Source organism: Hypanus sabinus, chromosome 1 (genome assembly GCF_030144855.1).
Source record: "Hypanus sabinus isolate sHypSab1 chromosome 1, sHypSab1.hap1, whole genome shotgun sequence".
In the NCBI taxonomy this organism is placed as follows: Eukaryota; Metazoa; Chordata; class Chondrichthyes; order Myliobatiformes; family Dasyatidae; genus Hypanus; species Hypanus sabinus.
The window spans coordinates 135,900,929-135,912,544 of record NC_082706.1 but is presented as its reverse complement, the minus strand read 5'-3'; the positions used below and the strand labels follow the sequence as shown (position 1 = coordinate 135,912,544).

The window sequence follows — 11,616 nt, the reverse complement described above, 5'->3', positions numbered from 1 at the left end:
CTCTCTAGTCTTTGATTCCCTTTTTCCCCTCATGATTTTATACACCTTTCTCACTTCATCCTGGGTCTCCTATATTCTACTAGGCTGTCAGGTCCTAGCCTGCCCAACCTCTCCTATAACTCAGATCCTCTGAACCTGGGCAACATTGGGGTGCAGTGGTGGAAAAGTGTGAACAAATTCCATCTGCTAATAGGATTGTACCTTTATCCCAATTCATGAGCATTCCATAAATTTGTAGAACTCAATAAATTATTCTGTCACTGCTGTCCCTGAAAGAGGGCTCTGGGTGTTCAGTCACTGAGCATATTCAATCCAGGGATCAAGAGATTTCATATATGCTCAGAGAACCAAGTGATCTGGGGATCAAGGAAGCAAACAGAGTTAAACTGGAAGCCCAACCCTAATCTTATTAAATAAATTTATTGACTAGGCCTAACGCTACTGCACTTGTAGTCCTGTCAATTTTTTTATGTTTCATCTATAAAAAGAGACAAGCTAGGGTTGGCAAGCAGTATCATCTGATTATAGCAAACACTTTGGAAGCTTGTTCGTACTATTTTAAGAAGACAGCTGTAAGTCTTGATCTGAAGAGACACAGGAGGGAAAAAAAACAAATTAGCTTTAACCTGAATGCTTCATGTCCAAACAGCTAATAGGTCAGATTAGAAACTTATTACACTGATTTATAGAGCAATGGTGGATAGTCTTGATCTATGTTGCAATACAGTGATAAATATTAATATGAGTTTGAAATATTAAGAACAGCAAAATCCAGCTGGGGCTATTGCATAAATCATGTGGTGATGAAAAACCATGTTTTTTAATTGAAGGCCAGTCACGTGCTATTTTTCTTTTTACTAACAGAGCAGCTGGCCGATTGATCTTGGAAAAGTAACTGGAGTGTCAGTTGTTAGGTGTTGGGAAACCAAATCATTTGACATTGCAATTTAACAAGTTTAACTGTAAGGAAAGAAAAGCATGTTTTTATGGCCAACTTTTAAACTCCATTCATAACCAGCATCGGGCACAGAAAGCTCCCACAAGCTTTTCTAAAGATCAGCGTGGTAGTCTATGCATGGAACCAAAAGAGATGGGGGAGATCTTAAAATGGATTTTTTTTACATGTGTATTTACTTGGGAGTTGGGCACAGAATTTATCGATACAAGGCAATGCAACAATGAGGTCATGGACCCTATACAGATTACAAAGGAGAAGTTGTTTGTTTTCTTGAGGAAAATTAGGGTGGATAAATTCCCAGGACCTGAAAAAGTGTTCCCTTGGACCCTGTTGGAAGCTAGTGCAGAAATTGCAGGGGCAGAGATATTTAAGACATTTGTAGCCATGGGTGAGGTGCCAGAGGATTGGAGAATAGCTAAAGTTGTTCCATTGTTTAAGAAATGCTCTCAGAAATTATAAGCCAGTGAGCCTGACACCAGTAGTGGGAAAGTTATTGGAAGATATTCTAAGAGACCAGATATATAAGTATTTGGATAGTCTGGGACTGACTAGGAGTAGTAAACGTGGCTTTGTGCATGATAGTTTGTGTCTAACCAATCTTACAGAGTTTTTTGAGGAAGATATCAGGAAAATAGATGAAGACAAGGCTAGAATGTTCTCTACGTGGACTAGCAAGGCTTTCTTCAAAGTTCTGCATCGGAGGTTGGTCAAGAAAGTTCAGTCTCTTAGCATTCAAGGTGAAGTAGTAAATTGGCTTAGACGTTATCTTCATGGGAGAAGCCAGAGAGTGGTAGTAGATGGTTGCCTCTCTGACTGGAGGTCTGTGACTTGAAGAGTGCTCCAGGAATTGGAGCTGTATTCATTGTTGTTTGTCGTCTATATCAATAATGTGGATAATGTTTTAAATTGGATCTGTAGATGACACCAAGATTGATGATGTAGTGGACAGCGAAGAAGACTATCAAAGCTTGCAGTGGGATTCGAACCAGTTGCTAAAATGGGCTGAAAAATGGCAGATGAAATTTAATGCAGACAAGTGTGAAGTGTTGCTCTTTGGGAAGACCAAGAAGGGTAGGTCATACACAGTGAGTGGTAAGGCACTGAGGAGTGCAGTAGAACATAGCAATCTGGGAACTGAATACAGGTCCATAATAAATTGAAAAAGGCCTCACAGATAGATAGGCCCGTAAAGAAAGCTTTTGGCATATTGGCCTTCATAAATCAACTACTGTGTACAGGAGTTGGGATGTTATGTTGAAATTGTATAAGACATTGTTGAGACCTATTTGGTTTATTGGGCACAGTTTTGGTCATCGGCTTACTGAAAAGATAGTGCAGAAAAAAATTTACAAGGGTGTTGCTGTGACTGAAGGACCTGAGTTATAGGGAAAGGTTAGGACTTTATTCCCTAGAACATAGAAGATTGAGAAGAGATTTGTTAGAGACATACAACATTATGAAGAGTATAGGCAGGGTAAATACAAACAGGCTTCTTTTGCTGAGTTCGGGTGAGAGTACAATGAGAGGTCAGGGGTTAAGGATGAAAGGTGAATTGTTTAAGGGGAAGAGGAGAGGAAACTTCTTCACTCAGAGGGTGGTGAGAATGCATTACAAGCTGCCCATGCAAGTTCTGGAAGTGGGGCCGATATTCAACATTCAACAGAAATTTGGATAGGTTCATGATTGGGAGGGGTGCAGACGGCTATTGTCCAGTTATAAATCGATGGGACTAAGCTGATTAATAGTTTGGCATGGATTAGATGGGCTGGAGGCCCTGTTTCTGTGCTGAAGTGTTCCTTGACTCTGACTGGGACTTGAACACATTATGTTGTGTCCTTGTGTCACTCACCACCCAACCTTGGACGTTCTTTATTCTCTTCTCTTCCACTGGGCAGAGAATACAAAAGTCTGAAAGCACATACAGCAGGATCAAAGCATAGCTTCTACCCTGCCGTTACAATACTGTTGAATGAGTAAATTGGGCTGTTGATCTCACCATCTAACTCATTATGATCTTGCATCTTACTGCTTACTCTTTATCCTGCGTCCTATTATTGTTTTATTTTGCACTATCTCAATGCACTTTGACCTGTATGAACAGTGTGCAAGACAAGCTTTTCACAACACTATGTGATAATAATCAAAGTTTAATGTTCCAAGTGAATGTGCATATATCTCCTTCCTGTCCAAGAACAAATCAATTCCAATTCCAATTCCTAGTCAGCCTCATCGAATGACACAACTGACAATCAGCTATTCAAATAAAATCAGAGTTAGGCTTCTTGGTGTATGCTTTTATAAGTGAAGCAAACTTGTTTATTTTAAACCAGCTAATTTACAAGTGGTAATTGGCATTCATCTGTTATTGTCATGTACACTGAGGTGCAATAAAAACTTTGTTTTTCATGCCATCCAGACAGATCATCTCATCACACCAGTACCTTGACGTAGAAGAGAAAAACAAAAGCAAATGAAGAATATAAGGTGAGAGGAGACACGTTCAGAGGAGACGTGCGGGGCAGAGAGTGGTGGGTGCCAGGAATGTGCTGTGAATTGAATTGAATTGCCTTTATTACTTACATCATTCATATACATGAGTAAAAATCTTTATGTTATGACTCCATCTAAATGTGCAAAATGCAACTTATAGTGATTTGTAATAAATAGAATGTACAACAGGACAGTCAATATAACATAGAAATACAATTACATCTGCAGGAATTAATCGGTCTGATGGTGGAAGAAGCTGTCCCGGTCCTGGCTTTAATGCTGCCATACCATTTCCCAGATGGTGGCAGCTGGAACAGTTTGTGATTGGGGTGACTCAGGTCCCTGTCTTTGTAAATGGCCTGAATAGTGGGAAGTTCACATCTACAGATGCACTGGGCTGTCTGCATCACTCTCTGCAGAGTCCTGAGATTGAGGGAAGTACAGTTCCCATACCACGCAGTGATGTAGCCAGTCAGGATGCTCTCAATTGTGCTCAAGTAGAAAGTTCTTGGGATTTGGAGGCCCACACCAAACTTCCTCAACTGACTGAGGTGAAAGGTGTGTTGTTCTGTCTTTTTCATCACACAGCTGGTATGTACAGATTACCTGACATCCTTGGTGATGTGCATGCTTAGGAACTTAAAGCTGATCGCCCACTCAGCCCCAAATCCATTGATGTCAATAAGGGTTAATCAGCCTCCGTTCCTCCTGTAGTCTACAACTAGCTCCTTTGTTTTTACAACATTGAGGGAGAGGTTGTTGTCACCACTGTGTCAGGGTGATGACCTCTTCTTTGTCAGCTGCCTTGTTATTATTTGAGATTGGGCCAATCAATGTAGTATTGTTAGCAAATTTAATTAGCAGATTGGAACTGTGGGTGGCACCACAGTCATGGGTATATAGAGAGTAAAGGAGGGGGCTTAAGACACAGCCATGAGGGGCAGATGTAAGGGAGCCCACAGTTACCAACTGCCAGTGATCTGACAAGAAGTCTAGGATCCAGCAACACAGGGCCCGGTGAAGGCCGAGGTCTCTTGTCTGAGTCAAATACAATAGGGGCATTTGAGAAGTTCTTAGATAGCCACATAGTTCTTAGTTCAGGAAATGGAAGGATATGGACATGGTGTAGGCAGAAGGGTTTAGTTTAGTTGGCCATTTGATTTCTAATTAAATTACTTTGGCACAACAGAATAGAGCAATTTCAGTCAGGAATTGTTCAAGTTTATTTATTACTCAACCATACACGAATACACATGAATACAGCCAAATAAAACAGCATTCCTCTGGGGCTAAGGTGCAAAATACAGTACCTACTGTCACACACAGCACAAGGCATATACTGTATAGGATGTATAAAATAGCAGTAAAAAAAAGTCAATTATATTATAGCCCAAGACTCTAAGTGACTTGTCCTGTAAATTGATGGTGCATGGGCATTATTGGCAAGAACAAGCAGTTCTCAGCAGTAGGTAGATGATCATATGCACTCACACAATCCAGCTTGCCATTCCACAATTTGAACACTGGAGGGCAGCACTGATAGGAGGGGCCAGCACCCAACCCAGCATTGACACTGTCCTACACCACCTCCAACGTCCCTTCTTCTGGACAGGCAAGTTTGAGGCCTGGTTCTAGCTACAACCGAGATCACACTGCTCCCCCGCCATCTGTCTTTCAAAGTAAGCAAAGGAAACGGTTTACAATATTTTACAGTATCAATGTGTAACAGGGTCTTGTGATCACAAGAGTGACATCCAAGCCAATCAACCACTCACTATTAGGCCACACCACCTTCACACATCAGCTCCAATGCCTTCCTGTAGCAGACAGTAACAAGTCCGCACCAAATCCAGCTCCATCAGCTCCTCCACCAACGAGGAGCTCACTGATGGGTAGACCTGCAGTACCTGAAGTTCTTAATGTCCAGCAGTGTCTTGCGTTTGCAAAAGAGATATTTAAAAAAGATAAAAACACCTTTGGTTGGTCCTTGAGAGACCACAGTGTTGGAACATGCTGCCATCTTACTAGAAGCCCACCAGGCTGCTGGAACAGAAGTGGCAGTCTACAACTTCAGCACCCAGGCCCCTCATCAGAAGGCCCCTGACCTGAAGTGTTAGCTACTTCTCTCTCCACATGCTGCCTGATCTGCTGAGTTTTTCCAGTATTTTAATTTCAAATTTCCACATCAGCAGATTTTTTTTTGATTTACCTTCCCTAAAATATCCAGTCAGACACTGAGTAACCAGCTCTCTGATCCATGGGTGGTATGCTCATGTTAATGATCGAATGCTAATTCTTGCTCTGCAGAACCACCAGAATGATACCTGGACTAAATTAAGAAGGAAATCAAGAATTCATCTTTAGCCTTGGAGAGATCAATTTCTGTGTCTGATAACAGCAGGATAGAAGCTGTCCTTGGGCCTGGTGGTTCGTAATTTCAAGCTTTTGGTCTGTTTCTGTTCTGTATGAATCTGAGGCTCTATAAAATCAGTTTGATAATAAATGGATAATCTGTTAGATCAAGCAAAAATTAAGTGATCACATTGCAATATATGGTAATTAATTTTCACATGAATTGAGATAGAGTAAAAGCTTTGTTTTGCATGCCATCTAGACTACTCATTCCAAATGTAAGAACTTGGAGGTAGTGCAATATAAACAGAATGCAGAATGAAGTATTACAGTTACAGAGAAAGTGCAGTGCAGGCAGACAAATAAAGTGCAAGGCCCTGATGAGGTAGAATGAGAAAACTGGAGTTCATCTGTTTCAGATCTAGTTCCCCTTTTACAGTTGTAATCCTCCTGAGAAAGCATCTACTAAACTTCCACTGGGACCAGTGGTGTCTCTGTAACCACCATCATGCTGTTCTCTCTGAATTCACGTGTGTTCACTCTGTGATACTGCTCGAACAGAAAGGTCATGGTTTGCAGCAATGTAACGTAGTCATGTCATTCAAGTCGAGAACATAAAAGCAAAACCCATTCAATGTTCTAGAAGCAGTTTCATCCCTTTGCCATCAGATTTCGGAATTGTCCATGAACATCACCTCTTTATTCTTCTTTTGCACTGTATGATTATCTATCTATCTGTCCATCTATGTATCTGTCTATCTACCTCTATCAATCTATTTAATTAATTCATTTATTTATTCCCTAATTTATTCATTTATTTACTTACTTATCTATCTACCAATTGATGATTGATTGATTGATTGATTGTTTCATTCATTGACTGTGATTTATAGTAATTGTTTAATTCTTGCACTGTGTTGCTGACATGAAACATCAAATTTCACAACATATGTCAGTGGCAATAACCCTGATTTAGACTGAGAAGCATAAGGATTAGGAGTAAGCCAATTTTCCTTCAAGCACAGTTCACCATTTATTAAGACCATGCCTGACTTTCCACCTCAGTTTCATTCCCCGGCATTACTGTATTCCTTGATATACACAAATTACACATTCCTGTTAAAATCAGGAAGCATATTACCAATTTCAAAGAACCCAAGCAGATTTTTAGCAGCAGAATGCAAGTTTTTCAGAGTAGTTATTAGACTATGTTTTAATTGTTTGAAGATGCAGGGAGAAAAGCTTTAGTTTATAGATGTGACTTGGATGTAAAATTTCTTCTGCAATATTAAACTTTTGCCTGAATTTGCAGTTTGAAGTTCTGGTGCTTTCATCTTTGTTAATTAAGTCTCCCAGCTTGATTTGTTCTGACCCTTAGAAACCAAGGATGATAATCCCTCACAATCATTCTCTCACAACACAGAATTCAAACTGAAAATTCTACACTAATAAATATGTTTTTGTAAACATATTGAGTCACAACATATGTCTGTGCAGAAGATACAGAAGGCTGAAAATATGTACCACCAGGCTTAAGGACAGCTTCTATCCTGCTCTTATAAAACTATTGAACTAGTATGATAAGATGGAGTCTTGAGCTCACAATCTACCTCTTTATGGCCTTGCATCTCATTGTTCGTCTGCACTGCAGTTTCTCTGTAACTGTAACACTATATATTCTGTATTCTGCCTTTCCATTGTACTATGTCCATGCACTGTTGTGATGAAAAGATCTGTATGGATGGCATACAGCTTTCACGGAACGTTAGGACTTGTGATAAGAATAAACCAGTTTATCAATTATGCATATTCACATACATCCATCACTCAGAATGTTTTTTACAAAAAGGGCACCTTAGCCAACAGTAATAGGCTTCAGCAGAGTCTGTGTGGAGTTAGCAAAGGAAAACCATGTTTTGCCAAGCTATTGGAGTCACAGAAGACAGCAGAGGCTGGAATTAAGAGCCCTAAAGAGTCTGGTGCAGGAACTCAGCAGATCAAGCAGCATCTGTGTAAAGAACTGATTTGTTGACATTTCAGGTCAAAACTCTGCATCAGGACTAATCTGCTGGAGTTCTATGATGGCGTGTTCACTAGGGTAGATGTAGAAGTATCCTCAAAACCTGTGGTTAGTGAAGGAGGGTCAACATGGTCATCGCTCAGACTGTCAATTGTAATTAGTAGCGTTCCGCAGGAATCGGTGTTTAGGCGCCAGCTGTTCAAAATTAATATTAATGATTTAAATGAGGGGACCACATCCTAGCTGGATGTGTAACAGCTTGGTATGGTAACTGCTCTGTACGGAACAGCAGGGAGTTGTGGACAAAGCTTGGCACATCACGGAAACCAGCCTTCCCTCTATACTTATCGCCGCCTCAGTAAAGTAACCAGCATAATCAAAGACCATACTCACCCTGGACATTCTCTTCTGTCCCCTGTTCCATCAGGCAGAAGATACAAAAGCCTGAAATCACACACCACCAGGTTCAAGGACTGCTTCGGTTAACTGTTGTAATACTATTAAATGTTTCTATGGTACAATAAGATGGGCTGTTGACCTCAAGATCTATTTTACTATGATCTTGCACCTTATTATTCATGTGAACTGTGCTTTACCTGCAGCTGTTCCACTTTATTCTGCATTGTCATTGTTTCACCTTATTCTACCTCAATATGCTGTGTAATGGTTTGATCTGTATGTACTGTATACAAAACAAGCTTTTCAGCGTATCTTGATACATGTGATAATAATAAACCAATTCCAGTTCCGAATGTCATAGCTGACTAAGTGGAACTATGAGTGAAGGGAGAATATAAAGAGGCTTCAAGGCAATATAAACAAGTTGAATGAGTGGATGAGAACAGAGCAGAATGAACATAAGGTGGGAAAATGTGACGTCACCATTTTGGACATCAAAACAGAGAGAGAGCATCTATTAAAAGACAGCAGGCTGCAAGTTTCCAAAAGCTAATACAAGAACAACAAGAAACCAAGAAGACCAGTAGTATCTCTGGACTTTATGAAATTGGTAAATTGTTGCATGTACCGACGTACAGTGAAAAACTATCTTGCATGTCATCCATAGATCATTTCATCATATCAGTGCATTAAAATAGCAGAAGGGAAAAGCAATAACAGAATGCAGAATAAAGTGTTATAGTTACAGAGAAAGAGAGAAAAAACTGAGAGCAATTATGAGAGAAAATAAATTCTACTAGGACTTTATAGGCTGGACATAGGGAGAATGTTTTCCCAGGCTGAGCAGTATAGAACTAGGGATCACAGACTCAAAATACAGGTTGAGTGTCCCTTATCCAAAAATCCATAATCCGAAAAGCTCTGAAATCCAAGTTTACTTTTGAGGGCTGACATGACGTCACAAATGGGAAATTCTACAAAGGTCTCTGTGTACCACAGATAGTTTTGAGGTGACCTCACTTATGTAATGAACAGAGGTTAATGCAAAATAGAAAAACACTGCATAAAGCAAAAACTGAAGATCTTGATCACGTATCATTGGTGTTTGGGTGGACATAGGCTGCTTGATGATATGCTGATCATAAAAAGCAAGTATCTATCACGACAAAGCAAAATCAGTTGTGAATATTCAGCAGGCCGGTTGCAGAAATTTAAGAAAAGGCATCCCATTGGGTTTTATAGGATCTGCTGATCATGTAAATCTAGCACCAGAACAAGTCCATGATGCTGATTGCTTTAATATCTTACGTACTGGCATTACATTTTTAATGTGTTACTGATGAAATTATTACAGGAGAACAAGTCTACAAAGCTAATTGTTTTTACACTTTACAAAAAATCTCAAAGAAAACATACAAATTCAGTGTACAGTAGCCTTTAATCAAAATATGGAATTGTATGTGGAGACTGAAAGCTGCTGTTGTTTGTTGTTGTTCAACAGCTAGTTTGGGTATTCTCCCTGCTGAGCTGCGTTTGTTACCATGCACACATTACGTTTTCACTATATTAATGACATGAAACAAGTTTTACTGTTCAGTACTTAAGTGTGATTAACATGTGTAAGACAAAGCCTGCTTACCAGGAGAACATAAATTCTGAGTTGGAAATGATGGCAATCCCAAGCTACCTCACATATTCCAAAATCCAAAATACTTCCAGCTATAAGCATTTTGGATGAGGGTTACTCAACCTGTAAAGGGGAGTCAGATGAAGGGGTAGAGCTGAAACATTGACTGCCCATTTTCCTCTACTGATGCTGATTGTCCTCCTGAGTTCCAGCATCTGTGCTCTCTTCTGTCTCCCCTTTATTATGATAGGAATTGAGTACAGAAATAAAGATGGGGCTTGATGAGACCACATGTGGAGTTCAATGTATATCTCTAATTCCCTTACTGAGAAAGGATGCATTTGCCATAGAGATGAGACATAGTAAACAAAAATAATGTAACAAACGTAGAATGAAGTATAGTGAAGATTTTTCCGTCCATCTGCTCAGATAGTAGGTTAGCTGAATGAGAAGAGAATGCAGACTAGGACATAATTTTAAAGATTTGGGAGAACAAGAGGTGATTCCATTGAAACTTACAAAGTTCTTGTAGAGCAGGACAGGTTGGATACTGTGAGAATGTTTTCATCAGATGATGAATCTAGAAGCAGGGAACACAGTCTGAGACTAAGGAGAAAGATATTCAGACCATAGATAAGAAGGAATTGTTTCATTCATTTAGGGATAAATATTTGGTCTTCTCCATCTATGATTTGGTTGATAAAAGGAATTCTTTACTGGAAAAGTTATTTTTTTGTGTTGTACATCTTATTACAATATCATATGTTATGATAGTCATGGAGGATTTCAACATGCAGATAGATTGGGAAAATCAGTTTGTTGTTGATTTTGGATTCCAAGAGCAAGAATTTGTAGAATGTCTTTTTAGAACAGCTTGTGGTTGAGCTCACTAGGAGATCAGCTATCTGGATTCCGTGTAACATAATGAACTGGATTTGATTAGGCAAATTAAAGTAAAAGAATCCTTTGTAAACAGTGATCATAATATGATAGATTTGGGTCTGTCTTGGGACAACAAATTTTTATGCTATATTTCAAAGTTTTGGATGATGGAATTGATGGCTGTGTGGTCATTGAAACCTATCAAACATTGAGAGACCTTGACTGAGAGATCAGGAGAAATTTCTTGAATTTGTGTAATTTGTTGCCACAGGCTGTTGTGGAGGCCATGTTGTTGAGCATATTTAAGGTGGAGGTTGATAAATTCTTGATAAGTCAGGTTGTGAAAGGTTACAGGGAGAAGGCAAGAGAATGAGGTTGAGATGGAAATGGATCAGCCTTGATCAAATGGTGGAGCAGGCCCAATGGGCCAAGTAGCCTAATTCTTCTCGTATCTCTTATAGTCTTATCTTCATGTCAATGGAATTGGGATTATAACCTTTAAATCTCTGCCAATATAGTCAGATAACATGGTGATTAACAGAATTATGTTATGTAAGTGTATCAAAATTACCTTGACACTTGATCTTCATTAAGTTAGAATAGGCAGACCATGAGTACGAATTTGACGAATCGCACAGGAGATTTTCCCTGCATCTTCAAATTCTTCCCTTGAATGGCTCTTGGGAATGTGATGAAGGTTTCAGGTTCCACCACCCTTTCAAAGAGTGAGTTTCAGACTGCAGCACATTCTGGCTGAAAAAATAAATCCTCATCTCTTTCTAGTCCTTCCTCCAATTACATTTAATCTGTGCTCTGTAGTCATGACCTTTCTGCTAATGTAAACTGATTATTCCGTTTACTCTAGGCAGATCCTTCGCAAGTTAAAAT

The 11,616-nt window shown here is 39.5% G+C and overlaps 1 long non-coding RNA gene across 1 annotated transcript; it reads right to left on the bottom strand.

The window, feature by feature from the left end:
• Window positions 1-4,751: 4,751 nt before the first annotated feature.
• Window positions 4,752-11,317, bottom strand: LOC132379676 (uncharacterized). The gene is made up of 3 exons (XR_009507514.1): window positions 11,300-11,317; window positions 8,214-8,264; window positions 4,752-5,115 (listed from the first exon to the last, which is right to left on the bottom strand). It is a non-coding gene; the product is annotated as an uncharacterized LOC132379676 (long non-coding RNA).
• Between the last annotated feature and the right edge of the window lie 299 nt (window positions 11,318-11,616).